Consider the following 15,831-nt stretch of genomic DNA (forward strand, 5'->3'; position numbering starts at 1 on the left):
ATGCCCTACATAGGAACTTCAAACACGTGATACGTAGTACTTGTTCTTAGACAGTAGAAACAAATACAGTCATTCATGATGCATTTCATTTAGTAATATAAGAAGACATAGTTTTGTATACTTCTTCAGGACAGACGGGCTCGATTTTTGTGCCGACGACCTTTCTCCGGGAACAAGACCCGCAATTTACGTTATACTTCGTTTTAACAATAACAGAAAATCTACAGATCGTCCCTTTCCTATCTTTCTATTATTTTCTTCCAAATTACAATTTTTTTATTTTAGCCCTCGGTTTCCTTCAATTAAGTTAATTTTCTTTGTAATTCATTGTTAACACTCTTCTTTCTATTTCTCAAAACTATTTTTGCTAGTAATGTGGAACAATGTACTATTACTTGTGAAGTTGTAAAATGTATGACCTGATTTTAAAATATTAGTCAGCAGGTCTTCAGTCATGTAATAAATGAAATGGAATGACCGTTGAGGCCGGCCGCTGCGACCTTCAGAACCGCGCTGCTGCTACGGTTGCAGGTTCGAATCCTGTGTCGGGCATGGATGTGTGTGATTTCCTTAGGTTAGTTAGGTTTAAGTAGTTGTAAGTCTAGGGGACTGATGACCTCAGACGTTAAGTCAAATAATGCTTAGAGCCATTTGAACCATCAATTTGAGCTTTGAGAGAGAAGACTTAAAGTGAAATCCGATGCTGCTTCATGGCCTTTTATTCTTGGGTGCTGCTTCATTGCCTTTTACTATCGAAAAGCGCCAATATGATTTACCATCTGTGTGTAATGCCCACCACTCTCTTACTTAACATACTGTATTACTGATTCTAGGTACTGCATCGATTTATAACACCTGTAGTTTCCAAATGATTGCTGAAGACGGTACGGTATTCGTGGCGACTATTAAAATCTGCTGTGTCGAAAAATTCACTCGCGTCTTCGTCGTGAAGGAAGCCAGAGTCGCTCATGGCTTTAGATATAAAAACCTGTTCTAACACGCTTAGCTGCGTAGTTGCCTCCCGCACGTGTTTGTGGTCGGAGATCCGCGTGTGTGCTGGAGACGCTGGTGTGCGCTGGTGAGTCTTCCGACACAGTACAGGATGTAAACGTAACTGTTTACAACACACCACATGCAGGGAACAGTCTGATATGGAAAACGTGTGGTCTATCAAGCCTTTCGCCCTCTTCCGCTGCCGGATTTGTCGCTCTTGATTGTCTGGCATTCATTTCTTTTCCTAGCAAAAATCGTCCTCGAATATTAAACGCAGGTTGTATTTTACTAACACTTTGTAAAACTGATGTTTGTGTAAATTTTTCCTCGCAATTTTGTGATTTTTAACAGGGTAAAATTAACAACTAAAATTGTTTTGTCTCTCTGAGTATCTTACTACGAGATTGTTGTGCTTGTAAAGGTTGCGTTTATATCGAATGGTAAACGTGATTAGTTTTTTTCACAACATTTACAAAGATATTTCTCCTTTCATTACCCTCGCGGGAAAGTTAAGGTTACTAACAATAGCAAAATAAAAAGTTTGAAAATTTAACAGACTTAAGTTGCACTGTAGCTTAGATAGCTTTTGTAGGCAAACTTGAGATCGTTTCGCAGCTTGGCAGACCATAAGTGTCCTGCCGGGTAGTTATAACTAAAGTGTAGCTACTCACAGAGGTCCACCAAGTGCTGTAATTCCGCTACTGGCCATTAAAATTGCTACACCAAGAAGAAATGCAGATGATAAACGGGTATTCATTGGACAAATATATTATAGCTACTAGAACTGACATCTGATTACATTTTCACGCTATTTGGGTGCATAGATTCTGAGAAATCGGTACCCAGAACAACCACTTCTGCTCGTAATAACGGCCTTCATACACCTGGGCATTGAGTCAAACACAGCTTGGATGGCGTGTACAGGTACAGGTGGCCATGCAGCTTCCACACGATACCACAGTTCATCAAGAGTAGTGACTGGTGTATTGTGACGAACCAGTTGCTCGGCCACCATTGACCAGACGTTTTCATTTCGTGAGAGATCTGGAGAATGTGCTGGCCAGGGCAGCAGTGGAACATCTTCTGTATTCAGAAAGGCCCGTACAGGACCTGCAACATTCGGTCGTGCATTATCCTGCTGAAATGTAGGGTTTCGCAGGGATCGAATGAAGGGTAGAGCCACGGGTCGTAACACATCTGAAATGTAGCTTTCACTGTTCAAAGTGGCGTCAATGCGAACAAGAGGTGACAGAGACGTGTAACCAGTGGCACCCCATACCATCACGCCGGGTGATACGCCAGTATGGCGATGACGAATACACGCTTCCAATGTGCGTTCACCGCGATGTCGCCAAACATGGATGCGACCATCATGATGCCGTAAACAGAACCTAGATTCATCCGAAAAAATGACGTTTTGCCATTTGTGCACCCAGGTTCGTCGTTGAGTACACCACCGCAGGCACTCCTGTCTGTGATTCAGCGTGAAGGGTAACCGCAGCCATGGTCTCCGAGATGATAGTCCAAGCTGCTGCAAACGTCGTCGAACTGTTCGTGGAGATGGTTGTTGTCTTGCAAATGTCCCCATCTGTTGACTCAGGGATCTAGAAGTGGCTGCATGATCCGTTTCATCCAAGCGGATAAGATGCCTTTCATCTCGACTGCTAGTTATACGAGGCCGTTGGGATCCAGCACGGCGTTCCGCATTACCCTTCTGAACCCACCGATTCCATGTTCTGCTAACAGTCATTGGATCTCGACCAACGCGAGCAGCAATGTCGAGACACGATAAACCGCAATCGCGATAGGCTACAATCCGACCTTTATCAAAGTCGGAAACCTGATGGTACGCAATTCTCCTCCTTACACGAGGCATCACAACAACGTTTCACCAGGCAACGCCGGTCAACTGCTGTATGTGTATGAGAAATCGGTTGGAAACTTTCTTCATGTCAGCACGTTGTAGGTGTCGCCACCGGCGCCAACCTTGTGTGAATGTTCTGAAAAGCTAATCATTTGCATATCAGAGCATCTTCTTCATGTCGGTTAAATTTCGCGTCTGTAGCACGCCATCTTCGTGGTGTAGCAATTTTAATGTCCAGTAGTGTATAATACGGCAGCGAATCTAGGTAGACTAGCGCGTTAATGCGGAACCGATTTACGCTGGAAAAAAAATTTGCAAGAAAGACATATGCAAATGTTGCCACGTGCAATGGAATGGGAATGGGACGTGGGCCGAAAGGTCAAAGAAGTGAGAAAGGTTGGTTGGTTGATTTTGGGGGGAGGAGACCAGACAGCGAGGTCATCGGTCTCATCGGATTAGGGAAGGAAGGGGAAGGAAGTCGGCCGTGCCCTTTCAAAGGAACCATCCCGACATTTACCTGGAGCGATTTAGGGAAATCACAGAAAACCTAAATCAGGATGGCCGAAGTGAGAAAGGCTCTTATACAGTTTGTTCAACATCAGCACCGAAGATGTCGACGAGGTGCTGTACAACACCAGATTTGCACCTGGTGACCAAAATTGCAACTAATTTTTTTTCAGTGTAAATCAGTCACGCATTAACGTGTTAGCATATCTAGCAAGTTTCGCTGGCATGCGACAATTACAGTGCACGCTAGAACTCCGTGAGTAGTTGCACTTCAATTATCACTACTCTGTACATCAAATTGTTCATCTCGACTTCGCCTCACCACTGTGGCACGAAGTAGAAAGTTACGTTTCCACTCTGTATCTCGGATGACAGAGCAACTTTATATTTCGCTAAGCATGGTCAACATTGCTCAAAGAGATGTTCGTAGTTAATCTTATTATAGCATTCCGAAACTGCCCCACAGTCCTAATTATGAAGTATAACATTTTAATCGAGTGATGATGCTGATGTTTGGCTTGTGGGGCGCTCAAGTGCGCAGTCATCAGCTCCTGTACAAAGTCCCAATATTTACGTAGTCCAATTGTTACACAGTCCAGTTCAACCACTGTCACGAATGATGACGATGAAATGATGAGGACAACACAAAAACTCATTCCCCACGCAGAGAAAATCCCCAACCCGGCCGGGAATCGAACCCGGCACCATGTGATCCAGAGGCAGCAACCATAGCCACTAGACCACGAGCTGCGAACTTTGTAATCGAGTAAAGACGGTCGTAATTATTAATTCGTTTAAGAGTCAATTTATTAGTAATATAAACATGTAAATGGGATTGAATCAGAAAATAATTATTTTGATTGCAATTATTTTCTGGAACATGAACCGGTTCAAAAATGGTTCAAATGGCTCTGAGCACTATGGGACTTGAAATCTGTGGTCATCAGTCCCCTAGAACTACTTAAACCTAACTAACCCAAGGACATTACACACATCCATGCCCGAGACAGGATTCGAACCTGCGACCGTAGCGGTCACCCGGTTCCCGACTGAAGCGCCTAGAACCGCAAGGCCACACCGGCCGGCGGAACATGAACCGGAAAACCGACAAAATCTCGAAGGCTATTCATATATACAATCAGAGTATGTCATGGTCTCGGGTGGCTCATTACACAGGTATTGCATTTCGTTTGATTTTGTACCCTCATTTGTCTTTGCACCTGTTTCGCAGTGAAATTGTCTACCCAACAGTGCAAACGTCTGCGATGTATCCTAAATGCCGTCTTTTAAAGATAATTGTTCACACAGTCACCATATGGTATGCGCACTTCACTCTTTGCTCTCAAGCTTGCATTCAGGACTGCTCAATTCTGTCTCGGATTGATTTTCCGACTGTTGTACAGGATGGGTGGTTGGGAAGGCAGTGGGCGTTATGAAATGAATAGGACAAAATTTAGACAAAGGCCATTTATTGGCGAAAGCATGTTAAAAAAGGGTCGCATGGGCCTAGGGAGGTGAGGGTGAACCAGAGCGTAGAGTTTAGCGAAACACAGTTCGCGAAGCTAACCAAAGTTGGCGTCTGCCAATCGGGCATTTCCGAGCGGCATGTTGGGTGCGAAAAACTTAGTCCCCGGCGCCGAAGCACCGGGAGAAGCGGGAGACGTTCACTGCTACAGGGCGAGCGTCCAAGAGCGCGAGAAGACAAGAAAGAGCGGGCCTGGCGACGGGCGGTCGGGTATATTCGACGCACCACGCAGCTTCCTCTACCTTGATTGGTCGGGACCGAGAAACCCGCGGGGACGGCAATGGAACTTTACAGAGCGTTGCCTGCTAAGCGACGCCTAGGGCGGCGTTACCTCATAAGCACATGAGAGAGGCGCGTGATCAAGGTGCCATTCCTCGGTGCTGACTTCCTGTTACTAGACCGTGGGACGAAAGAATTTGCAGGCAGGTAACAGTGCCGGCCGTGGCTTGGCCGTAATAGGAAAGTGAAGTTTCCGTTTGGAAGCTCATATAATAAAGTAAAATCCCCTACTGTCTGGCTCATCCTTTACACTGTGTTAGTTGTGCGTCAACAGAGGCACGCAGCAATGCGGATAAGTTTACGGATGAAGAGTTGACCAATATATACCTAGTCTCTGGTTTTGCTGAATACAGTGGAAGAGCTGCACACCAACGTCTGGCGAGCTGTTCCTGCGGCGACGGTTCAAATGGCTCTGAGCACTATGGGACTTAACATCTGAGGTCATCAGTCCCCTAGAACTTAGAACGACTTAAACCTAACTAACCTAAGGACATCACACACATCGATGCCCGAGGCAGGATTCGAACCTGCGAACGTAGTACGGAAACCACATCACAGTCTACTTATGCATCTGTCTCAGAAGGATTGTCGCTTTACTCTGTGTTTAACGCTGTACGTTTTGGTGATTGTGAGAGGGGCGTTCAAAAAGTAATGGAACACGTTTTTTCTCGGCCAATTTCGATTACAAAAATGCGGAATGTACTGTGGGACACTGCGGAATATTCCCCTCCAAACCCTATAGTCTCATGAAATTCGGTAGATGGTGCCGCTATACGTAGTCTACAAAAAGGCATCTGTAACGAAGGCGCATTCCAAGCAGAGCTCTCTCACCGAGTACCTTCTGGCGGAAAACCAGAGCAACGTAGATATTCATAGACGTTTGCAGAATGTATACGGAGACCCGACAGTGAACAAAAGCACGGTGAGCCGTTGGGCGATGCGTCTGTCATCATCGCCAAGAGGTCGCGCAACAGACTTGTCCCATCTACCACGTTCCAGCCGTGCCGCACACAGCTTTGACTCCTGCAATACTGGAACGTTCGGACGCTCTCGTGCGAGGTGATCGACCGATCACAATCAAACAACTCGCTCCTCAAATAGATGTTCCCGTTAGTAGTACTGACACACTCGTCCAGTTGGGGTACTATCGTGACAATTTTTTGTCGAACACCGTCACAGATGATGGAACATGAGTTCATCACTTCCAACCGTAAACCAAAAAGCAATTTATGGAATGACACCACGTTATCTTTTCTGGTGTTCAAAGCCGCATCCTCAGCTGTTAAAGTCGTGTCGACGGTCTTCTGGGACTCCGAAGGGCATGTTCTGTTCCTCTCACTAGGTGCGACGATCTACTCTGAAGTGTATTGTGCTACTCTCAGGAAACTGAAGAAACGACGATAGCGTGTTCGTCGCGACAAAAATGCTGTTGTTCCTCATCCGCCCTACAGCTCAGATCACGTACGTTCCGACTTCCATCTGTTTGGCTCAATGAAGGATGTACTTCGCGGGAAGCAGTACGTGGATGATGGAGAGGTTACTGATGCAGCAAGACGACAGCTCCGACACCGACCAATAGAGTGGTACCAGGTGAGCAAACAGGCCCTCTCAGTAAGGTGACGTAAGGCTATCAAATTGAACGGGTATTGTAGCCAAAAGAGTGGGGAATAATATGGTGTATTGGAGTCCTTTATAAAACCAAGCTGCTTGCAGAAAAAAAACTGTTGCATTACTTATTGGACACCCCTCGTATACTACAGCCATTTTCGCTGACGTGAGGGTCACTGAAAAAATGGTAATAGTGATAACAAACTGAATAAACCGTAACTTCATTATTACTCTGAGACGAGCAACTTGAAAACATGGCTTCTTATACCAGTGAGCTCCCAAATTTTGTTGGCGAAGTCCGGGTTCTGCCAGTACATCTGTATTAATCTTTACATTTATGTTACCTGAAAGAGGTGTTTCAAAGTGTTTCAAGAGAGGGAACAGTAAGTACACTATGTGATCAAAAGTATCCGGATACCCCCAAAAACATACGTTTCTCATATTAGGTGAATTGTGTTGCCACATACTGCCAGGTACCCTATATCACCAACCTCAGTAGCCATTAGCCATCGAGAGAGAGCAGAATGGGGCGCTCCGCGGAACTCACGGACTTCGAACGTGGTCAGGTGATTGGCTGTCTACTGTGTCATACGTCTGTACATGAGATTTCCACACTCCTAAACGTCCCTAGGTCCACTGTTTCCGATGTGATAGTGGAGTGGAAACGTGAAGGGACATGTGCAGCACCAAAGCGTACAGGCCGCCCTCATCTGTTGACTGACAGAGACCGCCGGTAGTTTAAGAGGGGTCGTAATGTGTAATAGGCAGACGTCTATCCAGACCATCGCACAGGAATTCCAAACTGCATTAAGATTCACTGCAAGTACCATGACAGTTAGGCGGGAGGTGAGAGAACTTGGATGTCATGATCGAGCGACTGCTCATAAGCCGCACATCACGCTGGTAAATGCTCAACGTCGGTCCGCTTGATGCAAGGAGCGTAAACATTGGACGATTGAACAGTGTAAAAACGTTGTGTGGAGTGACGAATCACGGTACACGATGTGGCGATCCAATGGCAGGGAGTGGGTATGGCAAATGCTCGGTGAACGTCATCTGCCAGCGTGTGTAACGCCAACAGTAAAATTCAGAGGCGGTGGTGTAATGGTGTGATCGCGTTTTTCATGGAGGGGGCTTGCACCCCTTGTTGTTTTGGGTGGCATTATCACATCACAGGCCTACATTGATGTTTTAGTCATCTTCTTGCTTCCCATTGTTGAAGAGCAGTTCGGGGATGGCGATTGCATCTGTCAACACGATCGAGCACTTGTTCATAATGCACGGTCTGTGGAGGAGTGGTTACACGACAATAACATCCCTGTAATGGATTGTCCTGCACGGAGTCCTGACATGAATCCTATAGATCACCTTCGGGATGTTTTGGAACGCCGTGCCAGGCCTCACCGACCGACATCGATACCTCTCCTCAGTGCAGCACTCCGTGACGAATAGGCTGCCATTCCCCAAGCAACCTTCCAGCACCTGATTGATTGCCAGCGACAGTGGAAGCTGTCATCAAGGCTAAGGGTGGGCCAACACCTTATTGAAGTCTAGCATTACCGATGGAGGGCGCCACGAACTTGTAAGTCATTTTCATCCAGATGTCCGGGTACTTTTGATCACATAGTGTATTTTGGAGCAGGCCTGTTCAGCTACCTGTTCGTGCGACCTGCCTCGAGCGTACGCGTCAGCAGTGAGGAACCCATCGCTTCACGGCGAGTATTGGAAGGGGAAGAGGTGGGAAGGGAGCGGAGGGGAGGGAAGGAGAATCCTGAACAAGGCAGCTCGGCACGAGAAACTGTTGTCAACGAGTCTATTCTGCAGCCGCTAGTGTACGTAGATGTATCGTTTCACGGTGACACCTTAATGCCTTTTGTGACAAATCTATTTTCTGAAACTGTCGCATTGGTGAGAAATGACATCGAAATGAAACATACATCTCTTTTAATTGATGAGGCAAAAAATGTGGTGCAGCTAAGTACGAAAGATGATATTTTTTACGATTGATGCAGCGTTGTGATGAACGTCGTTTTCGGACTTAGTGAAATTGACCTCAACACGTATTTCACGACTTCTGTCTTCTACGTAAAACATACAAACATTGCAAGTCGATAAATATTACTTATTTTGCTTATGATTAAAACATCAATGAATCATGCCATCATTTCCTCAGCATTTCTAATTCGAAGATAAGCTTGATAAACCGAAGTCTGTCAGTGATCTTCAGTAGATAGAGTTCGTTCTCTTCATTGCGTAGGGAAGTTGGTAACATTGATATGTAGGTCCAAACATCGACCTAATCGCAGCTACAAACATGTGAACTTGTGGAAATTTATCTTCAAGAAAAATTTTATACAAGTCTACAAGATTGTTTATAACAAACTTATCACTCAACTGCTTGTCACACTGCGTGTCTATAAGTTCTAACTGTAGCTACGCATTTTACACAGTCGTTCTATAAATCGATGATGGTGACGTAATGACGTCCACGCGCGCTCGCTGCTCTGGCGGAGAGCGAGTGTGAGCGCTTGTATTCGGCTAGCTCCTTCCTGAACGGGCCAGCTTTAGAGGGTGGTGTTACAGACGAATTCAAATGCAACATTGTAATAACATATGAGTCCACGTGTATTTCATTAAAATCCAAACAAATACTCATAGGCTGATGATTAAGTTCAAACCAGATTTTCATAAATTCCACCTCCAACAGCAATGCACTTCGGAATTCTCTTCACAGGGTCAAGTGTAGCCTTCAGCATCAGACGTCGTTAGATAGTGGGACGAAAATTATTAATTGATTAGTTGCTGTTGTTACATGTGACTGAAATCTGGTTTCGCAGGACAGAGCGGATCAGGTTGTGGAAAGGGTCCAAGACCAGTTACTGTTATTGCTTTTAAAACACAAACATATTCCTCTTTAAAACAATAAGGACCAATTCACGGCTGAGGGCCCTAGTAACTTCTCAGTAACAAAGGGTTTAAATAATTCATTTTAAAACACAAGGATTTAGGCAAACGGCTGAAGGCCTTACTTAAGTAAAATTAAAATATCTTCTCACTGAAGGCCCAGATAATATTCCAGATGAGCAAAGAAAATTCTTTAAAAGGCAAGCATTTACAAATTTCGGCTAAAGGCCATATTAAGAAAAATTTGAAATAATTCCTCGGCTGAAGGCCCAATAATATTTCAAAATAATAAAAGGCAATCTTTAAAGACAAGCATTTACACAGTACAACAGAAAGCCATCTTAAACTTGAAATATCTTCACGGCTGAAGACCCAAACAATAATTCTAAATAGTAACCAAACCTTAAGATAAGCATTTACACAGTACGGTTGAAAGCCATTTAAAATTCAAGATGATTAAAGAGAAACCTTACAGACAGGAATTTACACATTACGCCTGAAAGCAAAAAATTCTAAAACAAACGCGGCTGAAGACCTAAATACAGAGAAAACAAGAATTCTAAATAAAACACAGCTCAAGGCCTAATCTTAAAATACTACTCATAAGGTTCGGCTGAAGGCCATCTACTGAACACAGAACAGGCAAAATTAATACACGGCTGAAGGCCTTGCACAGTACTTGCGACAAAAGAAAATCACAATCACAAACACCAGAACAGTGGTGCTTGGAGGTGTTCCAAGGGTCGGTCTGGGGAGGAAACTCTAACAACAGTTTATGTGAGACAGGTAGCCAAGCGTAACACTAAATAATCGGGTGGCAGCACGACCTAGGGACGGTTGTAGGACCAACCAACAACCTAATCAATTCCCTTCCACCCGACCAACGGCACGACAACTGAAAATATCAGCGAGCACGAGGATCACAGCAGGACTATGTCTTAATTACTGGCGTCTAAACACAGTCAAGGCACATTAACCACTTAAAATAGCACCAAACGCCAAGGGCTGTCGAGCTACACGCCGGCCTGACAGCATCAACACGGCGAGGAAACACACGCTCGCTGCTCCGTCCCAACTGACCGACTGCCTACTCCAGTACGCAGACATAACTGCTCAGTGCAAATCGCAGAAGGTACACACAGTTCCACGAAAACACTTGCACCAAGAACTCCGACAATCCTAAAAGCAATCTCTGTGCAACAACAAGGAGAAATCACAAGTCGAGACACACAGCGTTTCCATAAGCGGTCGGCGACCAATTACACGTCGTCCGATGAGACGACCGACCGAACGACCAACCAGCGGTCGTTCGCGCTCCAGTCTCCTTCCGTCGGACAGTACATATGTGTCGCCAGCGGTCGGACGGTACTGCCTGTCGGCACCTCACAGGCGCTGCGTCCCCACTCAACTCCCGACAGACGACGACCCGGAAACACTAGCGTCGCTTCAGAATTAGGACGAGAGTGCTGCTGCTGCCACTCACGGGCAAGCAAACCAGCAACTTTTTTTTTGTCATCAGTCTACTGACTGGTTTGATGCGGCCCGCCACGAATTCCTTTCCTGTGCTAACCTCTTCATCTCAGAGTAGCACTTGCAACCTACGTCCTCAATTATTTGCTTGACGTATTCCAATCTCTGTCTTCCTCTACAGTTTTTGCCCTCTACAGCTCCCTCTAGTACCATGGAAGTCATTCCCTCATGTCTTAGCAGATGTCCTATCATCCTGTCCCTTCTCCTTATCAGTGTTTTCCTCATATTCCTCTCCTCTCCGATTCTGCGTAGAACCTCCTCATTCCTTCCCTTATCAGTCCACCTAATTTTCAACATTCGTCTATAGCACCACATCTCAAATGCTTCGATTCTCTTGAGTTCCGTTTTTCCCACAGTCCATGTTTCACTACCATACAATGCTGTACTCCAGACGTACATCCTCAGAAATTTCTTCCTCAAATTAAGGCCGGTATTTGATATTAGTAGACTTCTCTTGGTCAGAGATGCCTTTTTTGCTTTTGATGTCCTCCTTGCTCCGTCCGTCATTGGTTATTTTACTGCCTAGGTAGCAGAATTCCTTAACTTCATCAATCCTGATGTTAAGTTTCTCGCTGTTCTCATTTCTACTACTTCTCATTACCTTCGTCTTTCTCCGATTTACTCTCAAACCATACTGTGTACTCATTAGACTGTTCATTCCGTTCAGCAGATTATTTAATTCTTCTTCACCTTCACTCAGGATAGCAATGTCATCAGCGAATCGTATCATTGATATCCTTTCACCTTGTATTTTAATTCCACTCCTGAACCTTTCTTTTATTTCCATTATTGCTTCCTCGATGTACAGATTGAAGAGTAGGGGCGAAAGGCTACAGCCTTGTCTTACACCCTTCTTAATACGAGCACTTCGTTCTTGATGGTCCACTCTTATTATTCCCTCTTGGTTGTTGTACATATTGTATGTGACCCGTCTCTCCCTATAGCTTAACCCTACTTTTTTCAGAATCTCGAACAGCTTGCACCATTTTATATTGTCGAACGCTTTTTCCAGGTCGACAAATCCTATGAAAGTTTCTTGATTTTTCTTTAGCCTTGCTTCCATTATTAGCCGTAACGTCAGAATTGCCTCTCTCGTCACTTTACTTTTCCTAAAGCCAAACCGATCGTCACCTAGCGCATTCTCAATTTTCTTTTCCATTCTTCTGTATATTATTCTGGTAAGCAGCTTCGATGCATTAGTTGTTACGCTGATTGTGCGATAATTCTCGCACTTATCAGCTCTTTCCGTCTTCGAAATTGTGTGGACGATGCTTTTCCGAAAGTCAGATGGTATATCGCCAGACTCATATATTCTACACACCAACGTGAATAGTCGTTTTGTTGCCACTTCCCCCAATGATTTTAGAAATTCTGATGGAATGTTATCTATCCCTTCTGCCTTATTTGACCGTAAGTCCTCCAAAGCTCTTTTAAATTCCGATTCTAATGCTGGATCCCCTATCTCTTCTAAATCGACTCCTGTTTCTTCTTCTATCACATCAGACAAATCTTCACCCTCATAGAGGCTTTCAATGTATTCTTTCCACCTATCTGCTCTCTCGTCTGCATTTAACAGTGGAATTCCCGTTGCACTCTTAATGTTACCACCGTTGCTTTTAATGTCACCAAAGGTTGTTTTGGCTTTCCTGTATGCTGAGTCTGTCCTCCCGACAATCATATTTTTTTCGATGTCTTCACATTTTTCCTGCAGCCATTTCGTCTTAGCTTTCCTGCACTTCCTATTTATTTCATTCCTCAGCGACTTGTATTTCTGTATTCCTGATTTTCCCGGAACACGTTTGTACTTCCTCCTTCCATCAATCAACTGAAGTATTTCTTCTGTTACCCATGGTTTCTTCGCAGCTACCTTCTTTGTACCTATGTTTTCCTTCCCAACTTCTGTGATGGCCCTTTTTAGAGATGTCCATTCCTCTTCAACTGTACTGCCTACTGAGCTATTCCTTATTGCTGTATCTATAGCGTTAGAGAACTTCAAACGTATCTCGTCATTCCTTAGTACTTCCGTATCCCACTTCTTTGCGTATTGATTCTTCCTGACTAATGTCTTGAACTTCAGCCTACTCTTCAACACTACTATATTGTGATCTGAGTCTATATCTGCTCCTGGATACGCCTTACAATCCAGTATCTGATTTCGGAATCTCTGTCTGACCTTGATGTAATCTAATTGAAATCTTCCCTTATCTCCCGGCCTTTTCCAAGTATACCTCTTCCTCTTGTGATTCTTGAACAGGGTATTCGCTATTACCAGCTGAAACTTGTTACAGAACTCAATTAGTCTTTCTCCTCTTTCATTCCTTGTCCCAAGCCCATATTCTCCTGTAACCTTTTCTTCTACTCCTTCCCCTACAACTGCATTCCAGTCGCCCATGACTATTAGATTTTCGTCCCACTTTAAATACTGCATTACCCTTTCAATATCCTCATACACTTTCTCTATCTGTTCATCTCCAGCTTGCGACGTCGGCATGTATACCTGAACTATCGTTGTCGGTGTTGGTCTGCTGTCGATTTTGATTAGAACAACCCAGTCACTGAACTGTTCACAGTAACACACCCTCTGCCCTATCTTCCTATTCATAACGAATCCTACACCTGTTATACCATTTTCTGCTGCTGTTGATATTACCCGATACTCATCTGACCAGAAATCCTTGTCTTCCTTCCACTTCACTTCACTGACCCCTACTATACCTAGATTGAGCCTTTGCATTTCCCTTTTCTGATTTTCTAGTTTCCCTACCACGTTCAAGCTTCTGACATTCCACGCCCCGCCTCGTAGAACGTTATCCTTTCGTTGATTATTCAATCTTTTTCTCATGGTAACCTCCCCCTTGGCAGTCCCCTCCCGGAGATCAGAATGGGGGACTATTCCGGAATCTTTTGCCAATGGAGAGATCATCCACTTCTTCAATTACAGGCCACATGTCCTGTGGATATACGTTACGTGTCTTTAATGCAGTGGTGTCCATTGCCTTCTGCATCCTCATGTCGTTGATCATTGCTGATTCTTCCGCCTTTAGGGGCAATTTCGCACCCCTAGGACAAGAGAGTGCCCTGAACCTCTATCCGCTCCTCCGTCCTCTTTGACAAACTACTCTCCAACAAAGTACAGGACAGTTAGTGACGACTGACTCCCATGAAGCCACAGCCGCGCCAGAGCTTTTGCTTCGTTGCGCTAGTGACCATGCAATCGCGGACCAACAATTTCTTTGCCAGTCGTGGCTATTAAAAAAAACGACAAATCTCCTACTGCTAAATTACGTCTCCATAACTACCAGTGACAGCTCCTCCCGCGAATCTCAGCAACAGTCGTCCGGCCATCCAGATTTACGTTTTCCGTGATTTCCCTAAATCGCTTCAGTCAAATGCCGGGATGGTTCCTTTGAAAGGGCACCGCCGACTTCCTTCCACATCCTTCCCTAATGCAATGGAACCGGTGAACTCGCTGTTTGATCTCGTCCCCCAAACCAGCCAACAGCGATCGTAATCATGAGCTGAAGTAAGAATAAACCCTCCAGTCACAGCCTCGGTGTGATGCTTGTGCGGGAAGCTCTCGGGCTTGGGACAACAATGGACTATGAAATTACACAGCTTACATGAGGCACCGCAGTTGCGCAGCCCCCGTCGGACGGACGTCCGCTTCCACAAAGCACCAGCAGACAATGCCATAGGCCGTAGCGACTGTTCTCCGTCCTCTCTCTCAAAACGCGCCGCGCTGGACAACAGAGTTCGTCCTCGCAAAACGGTGTCCAGAGCGTCCGCTAGCAGCCAACTGCTAACATGAGAAGCCGAGCCGCGGGCGACGATCTAGGCGGTGTCCCGTAAAATGCAACAAGTGACATTTGCACGCAGTGCATTTGTCACTCAGAAAAGGTCGAGGAAGGATAACTTATCCCCACCGTCACAACTCCGAGACTTGCCCTGCAGGTAGAAGGTGGTGATGGTGCTGGTAGTATGTATAGCGTGCTCAGTAACGAGGTTATCAGCGCCCGTACTCAATTAAAAGGGTAGAAGTATGATCATGAATTGTTAGAACCATGCAACGAAATGTAAATTAAAAAATGGAATTCGCAGTCATCCGGCAGGTAGAAGAGCCGAGGGCACACGCCGACCCGCCCTCATATGGTGTCCTGATAAAGAGGGCTGGAGATGTTTCGAAAAGAACTGTAATGCCAAAATCTGTACTGACGGAAGCGATTATAGCTTTTTCTCTGTCGTCCCCAAAAGCTTTTTTTTTACTTACGACGACCTTCAGAAAATACAATGGAAAACATTAAACCAGAATTGCAAACACGGATTTTAGAGATCGTATCTCTTCTACTCAGCAAAGCGTACATTAAAATAAATATGATCTTTTCCTGTGGGTTAGCATATGGTACATGTAATGTGCATCAGATGCGTTGTCAGTCTAATTAACATGTCATTTTGCATATATACTAGGTGAACCAGAAATTCACCGACAATATACCGCAGGTTGTCCAGGGATATTTTCCGATTGTTTTGATGTGATCGTGGTCTCCTGTGGGTGGTTATAATATATTTACATTTCTCTTGTTTTCTTGCCGCTTGCACCGGTACTGCATTGAAAGTATGTGCA

General features: G+C 45.0%; 1 protein-coding gene across 1 annotated transcript in view; it reads left to right on the forward strand.

Annotated features, from left to right (window-relative positions):
- Positions 1 to 1,035: 1,035 nt before the first annotated feature.
- Positions 1,036 to 15,831, forward strand: part of LOC126187637 (alpha-tocopherol transfer protein-like) — a 139,436-nt gene continuing 124,640 nt past the window's right edge. The window contains exon 1 of the mRNA XM_049928835.1: positions 1,036 to 1,078. The gene's annotated coding sequence lies outside the window, so the exon portion shown is untranslated. The remainder of the gene's footprint in view (positions 1,079 to 15,831) is intronic.

This window comes from Schistocerca cancellata, chromosome 5 (assembly GCF_023864275.1).
Source record: "Schistocerca cancellata isolate TAMUIC-IGC-003103 chromosome 5, iqSchCanc2.1, whole genome shotgun sequence".
In the NCBI taxonomy this organism is placed as follows: domain Eukaryota; kingdom Metazoa; phylum Arthropoda; class Insecta; order Orthoptera; family Acrididae; genus Schistocerca; species Schistocerca cancellata.